The 6,500-nt window shown below is 42.4% G+C and overlaps 1 long non-coding RNA gene across 2 annotated transcripts in view; it reads right to left on the bottom strand.

Annotated features, from left to right (window-relative positions):
* Positions 1–2,958: 2,958 nt before the first annotated feature.
* The window catches only part of LOC311123522, a 5,066-nt gene continuing 1,524 nt past the window's right edge, over positions 2,959–6,500 (bottom strand). Inside the window, exons 1-3 of one of the 2 annotated variants that reach the window (XR_014612608.1) lie at positions 3,282–3,440; positions 3,130–3,180; positions 2,959–3,030 (exon numbers count right to left, since the gene is read on the bottom strand). This is a non-coding gene — a long non-coding RNA (uncharacterized lncRNA). Of the gene's footprint in view, positions 3,031–3,129; positions 3,181–3,281; positions 3,441–6,500 lie in introns of those variants that run through there. The other variant, XR_014612607.1, reaches the window with a different exon arrangement.

Genomic DNA, 6,500 nt, shown 5'->3' with positions numbered 1-6,500 from the left:
AGGCGGTGTCAGAGGAAGGCCCTCAAAATTGTCAAAGACTCCAGCCACCCTAGTCATAGACTGTTCTCTCTGCTACCGCACGGCAAGCGGTACCGGAGTGCCAAGTCTAGGTCCAAAAGACTTCTCAACAGCTTCTACCCCCAAGCCATAAGACTCCTGAACAGCTAATCATGGCTACCCGGACTATTTGCACTGCCCCCCCACCCCATCCTTTTTACGCTGCTGCTACTCTGTTAAGTATTTATGCATAGTCACTTTAACTCTACCCACATGTACATATTACCTCAACTACCTCAACTAGCCGGTGCCCCCGCACATTGACTATGCAACGGTACCCCCCTGTATATATAGCCTCCCTACTGTCACTTTATTTTACTGTATATATAGCCTCCCTACTGTCACTTTATTTTACTTCTGCTCTTTTTTTCTCAACACTTTTTTGTTGTTGTTTTATTCTTACTTTTTTGTTTAAAATAAATGCACTGTTGGTTAAGGGCTGTAAGTAAGCATTTCACTGTAATGTCTGCACCTGTTGTATTCGGCGCATGTGACCAATAAAATTTGATTTGATTTGATTTGATTTGGTTGTATCACCGCCTGGTATGGCAACTGCTTGGCCTCTGACCGCAAGGCACTACAGAGGGTAGTGCGTACGGCCCAGTACATCACTGGGGCAAAGCTCCCTGCCATCCAGGACCTCTATAACAGGCGGTGTCAGAGGAAGGCCCTCAAAATTGTCAAAGACTCCAGCCACCCTAGTCATAGACTGTTCTCTCTGCTACCGCATGGCAAGCGGTACCGGAGTGCCAAGTCTAGGTCCAAAAGACTTCTCAACAGCTTCTACCCCTAAGCCATAAGACTCCTGAACAGCTAATCATGGCTACCCGGACTATTTGCACTGCCCCCCCACCCCATCCTTTTTACGCTGCTGCTACTCTGTTAAGTATTTATGCATAGTCACTTTAACTCTACCCACATGTACATATTACCTCAACTACCTCAACTAGCCGGTGCCCCCGCACATTGACTCTGCAACGGTACCCCCCTGTATATATAGCCTCCCTACTGTCACTTTATTTTACTGTATATATAGCCTCCCTACTGTCACTTTATTTTACTTCTGCTCTTTTTTTCTCAACACTTTTTTTGTTGTTGTTTTATTCTTACTTTTTTTGTTTAAAATAAATGCACTGTTGGTTAAGGGCTGTAAGTAAGCATTTCACTGTAATGTCTGCACCTGTTGTATTCGGCGCATGTGACCAATAAAATTTGATTTGATTTGATTTGATAGTGAGATACACTGCTGTTACTTAAATGTAATACAGTTTTATTAGCCTCCCCATGGGGATTAAGATGGCATCGTCTGAGTACAACGTGATGCTAAACCACCCTGAAGGATGCAAAGCAGAAACATCTGTGTATGCTATCCCTCATGCAGTGAAAAAGACAAAAACAAAAACAAAAAAAATGACGTCAGCTTTATGCGACATCTTTTTGAGTGCGGACCATCACACTTTATTGCTTATTTGAATTTAAGGGTTTTACGCACCAACCTAACTTTAGGGAGAGCGCGAGGGTGCTCGTTTCTTTTAAACCACAGAGAATGAAATGTTTTGTGTTTGAGTCCCTTGTCACTTTGCCTGGTCCTACCTTTACATTGTGGTTGTCTGGTCTGTTTGCCTGTCAATTCCGGATTCTCTACCCTGTCCAGGTGTTCCTGTAAGGCCTTCTCATTCCTCAGCCTGCGCTGCTCTTCTTTAGACAGCACCTCCTCCTCCTTTCTCTTTCCCTCTATCTCTTTGGCCTGGTCTTTATCTCTCCTATACTTCTGACAAGGCCCCCTTCTCCCCTCTTCTGCCATCCTCTCAAATTTGTCCATAATGAGCTCTGCATCTGTCTTTGGCGCTGTTACTTTGTCATTCCCATCTTTCTTTTGGACACTCTCACTTTTATTACTCACTTTGACCTGGGGGACCTTGGCCATGCCTTGACTGCTCGTGGAAAACACAGAGAATTCTGAGAGAGAGAGAGAGAGAGAGAGAGAGAGAGAGAGAGAGAGAGAGAGAGAGAGAGAGAGAGAGAGAGAGAGAGAGAGAGAGAGAGAGAGAGAGAGAGAGAGAGAGAGAGAGAGAGAGAGAGAGAGAGATGTTGATTCAACGTCATCACATAAAAACAAAATTGGGTGGAAAGAAGGGTGATTCAACCAGAAAACTCCACTGATATCAGACAGCTAAATGCGTCGTTAGATTCTTTTTTGCCCTTCCGCGTCACTTTCTACACAGAAGACATCCGCTAAACATAGAATCAAGCTGTTTATCTGTCTCTCTGTGACTGACGATAACTTCGGCAGGAAGTTGACTACAAATACAAAGTTGCCAATATCTTTGCAATTCAACAAGCAAAGGATAAAAATATGCTTCAACTGAAAACCGAGATGACTGCATTAGAAAATAAATCCAGTTGGCTGTATAGGCCTATATTTCAATCATATTGAAATCAATTTCATGTTCAGTCAATTTACTTCTATTTGTAGGCTACACTGTCTGTAATTTTTACCTCAATATATTTCATGATGTGTAACAACATGTGCGCACTGATGGGCCAAATGAATCTGTGATTTAGTGCATTATTATAGGGTAAGCATTAGAATAAGCCGCCTCAATATTTGCAGCCATAAGGTGGTAATGGCTCTCTAGGAGCTGATCCGTCATCAGTATTGTGGAATAATTATAATGTTAAGGTAAGATTTAAATGGAGAAATCTGATCAGAGAGCAGCCCTGCCTTTCTTTCGATCAGTATCGAGACCTACTCCAATGACGCACTTAGTGAACGTTCTCTCTGCGTGGTGTTTTGGGAAACGCATGTGACATCTTCGGCCATTGTAAAAACGATGCATGGTTAAAACACTAGTAAGCTTAAGTTCCATCGCTATCAGGAAACCGGGCCCTGGTCTTTACCTTTGCACTTTGCTGGCTGGTCCTTCTGAGGGTTCAGAGTCTTTGACTCAGTTGCAGTAACCATGGAGACATCTGACAAGACAAAGGAAAATGGAGGATGTTAATACCACACTCTATGTGTGCAGTTGTATAACACTTTCAATGTACAAAAGAACTGTAAACTAAGATGACCTTTGCACTGGGTCTGTTTGACCTCAGCACCAGCTGAGAAGATGGAGGAATCTGGGAGAGAGGGAGTTGGGAAACAGACAGTATAAGTTAAGGTGTTGAAGCTAACCTCACATATCACACTTTATTCTCTGTCTATTCCCTCTCCTTTTTACCTTTGACCTCCAGCTCTCTCATTTGTTTCTCCATGTGTGTCCTATTTTCTTCTGCACTTAGTCTCTTTTCTTTCAGGAGCTCTCTCCTGTCTCCTTCCCTTGCTTCCTTCACACACTTATTTTCATCTTCCTTTCTCTCTTCCCCGTCTCTTCTTTTTCTATCGCTCAGGGTCTCCGTTAGCCTGGCTTGCTTTTTCAGCCTCTGTTGTTCTTCTCCCATCTTTCTCTTTGCTTCTTCCACCTTTCTCTTTGCTTCTTCCACCTTTCTCTTTGCTTCTTCCACCGTTCTCTTTGCTTCTCCCATCTTTCTCTTTGCTTCTTCCACCTTTCTCTTTGCTTCTTCCATCTTTCTCTTTGCTTCTTCCACCTTTCTATTTGCTTCTTCCACCTTTCTCTTTGCCTTCCTCTCTGCTTTCATCCATGCATGTTCCTTTCGCTTTTCTTCTTCCTTCCAGTAAAACTCTTTCCATTCCTCCACTCTCTTCTTTTCAGATATCTCCCACTTGTCTCTCTCCTCCTGTCTTTTCTTCTGGAGCGCCATCTGTTTCTCTACCTTTTGCCTCTCAGATTTCTCCATTAACCTCCTCCTTTCCTCCTCCATCTCTCTCTCCCTTTCCCTCATTCTAATACCCATCAACAGCAACTCTTCATCCTTCATCTGATTTATTTTTGCATGCTCCTTCTTCTCCTCCCTCTTCATCCTCTCAAGTCTGTCCCTCTCCACTTCCTTCAACACCATCTCTCTATTCATCTCCAGAGACTGTCTCTCTATCCATCTCATCTCCCCCATACAGGCCAATTGCTTCAGCAGGCCCACCTCCTTCCTTAGCAGGCCCACCTCAACATGCAAGTCGCCCTGACCAATACTGTGCACTTCCAATACGAATGAGCTCTAAAAGAGAGTTCCTAAATGTTAGAAACCTACAGGATGCTGCTAATGGAAAACAAATCCTTAAACAACCTAAAGACAGCATCGGCATCAAAAGAAATTAAGCAAATCACTTTTAACAGTTCCACATTAATTTTTTACCCAATTGCCAAAGATTAATTTGACCTTAACGTAAATTCCAAATTGACAGAATTTACATTTACAGTGGGGGAAAAAAGTATTTAGTCAGCCACCAATTGTGCAAGTTCTCCCACTTAAAAAGATGAGAGAGGCCTGTAATTTTCATCATAGGTACACGTCAACTATGACAGACAAATTGAGAAAAAAAAATCTAGAAAATCACATTGTAGGATTTTAATGAATTTATTTGCAAATTATGGTGGAAAATAAGTACTCTAGTATGTTGAGCCAGGGTGTGAGTTTTCATTTGTTTGTTCTGGTTTTGTATATCTATGTTGGCCAGGGTGGCTCCCAATCAGAGACGGCTGTAGCTCGTTGTCTCTGATTGGGAGTCATACTTAGGTAGCCGTTAGGCATTCATTTGGTGTGGTTTCTTGTTCCGTGTTGGTTTGTGAATGTAACCAGGGACGTCACGTTTTCGTTTTGTTTTTGTTCTTGTGATCATCAATTAATAAATATGTTCGCATTCCACGCTGCGCCTTGGTCCTCCTCTGTTCCCGACGATCGTGACAACTACTTCCCGCGGCTATGCATCCTGTGATTATAATGACAGTATGTCCAATAAACATGACCTCTCAGTGTCCCTATAGCCATTCAAACTACTATTAAAGCCTTTTACCCTATGCGGTGCCTTTCATCAATGCCTACATTTCTAGTGCCTCTAACACATTATTTTGCATCTCACCATAAAACAGCCCTGTATCCAAACTAAACAAGCTGTGACCAACCAATTATGCAAACTTCTCTTTATACTATAGATTTTGTGTAAATCTTTTCAAAAGTGTTTATAGTATAGTACACTATGCTGTTAAATGTGTTTTAAGACAGTACTAATCAATTCAATCTCATCAGAAATCACTCTCAGGTTCGGTAATCTAGATCATACAGTAATCAGTTTAGATAAATGAATGCATACCAATATTTAACCATGAAAATATTCATTTAAACATAAGACAGGAATTTGATACTCGCAGTAGGCTACGCAAAGTGATATGAAATTCTATCACATTTGCCTAAAACCGTCCTCTCCATTATAGTAGATTCACCATAACTTTAGGAACAATTTTAGAAACATTACTTACCAATATGATGACTTTCTCCAACTAACCTTCTCTCTGAATGTTCTCCCACCTAAGATTCTGGCCTAATGGCAAGAGGATTCTATCTTCTTATGACCCCATTATGACATCACTCCAAGATGGCATTCTACTCATCCTCAATGCTTCACTATGTACAACTACAGACTCCCAGTTCATTGTAATGGGACTCTGACAAAGCTGTCATTGCTCACACAGCCGCTACATAACAGAAAAACCTGGTTTTCTAATATGTACAGGTTCATGAGGGTTGCCTAATCACACATGTGACATTTTGGAAGGATGTGACCTTTTTAACCCTTCGAAATAGCACCTATGACCACAATGTAAGGCACTTCCGGTTGTCACTGTCAAGGTCTGTGCTCTTCTCCACAGCTGCTGCAGGAGCGCTGGTTCCCTGAAGTGGGCTGCTGTCCTTTGAAGTTAGCCGTTTAGCTGTAGCTCTTCCTTCGCTAACGTACTCCACTTTGCATACGGTGTCACTAAGAACACCGCTGTCCATTGGCCGTATGCGACTCTGAGTCACCTCTCTAGCTTGACACATTTGTATCGCTCTTTCTAGTGTCAATTCATTCTCACCAAATAACTTCTGTCAGCCCCTTGTCTCTCACCCCCATGACAATTCTCTCATATCAGAAAGTCTGCAATTTGACTGAAATTACACCACTGACATATCAAATTCAAGTCCATAATAATTTATTCTGGGAGTTCAAAAAGACAGAAATTTGACTTATACCAGTTCATAATCTGCTTGCTCTTCATCCATTAGCTGAAAGCTGTTGTAGACATCAATGGTGTGCTAGACTGTGAGAAACAGTGCGACCTTCTGTGCGTCGTCTTTTCCAGCCGCTCCTATCGCCGTCAGATAGAGGGTGAAACGCTGCTTGAACCGCTTCCATTGCTCTTCAACGTTGCCGTTCAGTTTCAGTTCTGTTGGAGGCTTTAGCTGCTCCATGTCGTTAGCCAGCTAGCACTGCAAAACAACTAGCTACATGCACTGCACGCTCCGTTAGCTCCGGCGTGGTTATTTTTACCTCACCTAATGTGAAATTT

This window comes from Coregonus lavaretus (genome assembly GCF_964263955.1).
Source record: "Coregonus lavaretus genome assembly, contig: HAP1_SCAFFOLD_4915, whole genome shotgun sequence".
Taxonomy (NCBI): domain Eukaryota; kingdom Metazoa; phylum Chordata; class Actinopteri; order Salmoniformes; family Salmonidae; genus Coregonus; species Coregonus lavaretus.
Note: the sequence above shows the minus strand (reverse complement) of the source record. Positions and strands in the feature narration are given on the sequence as shown.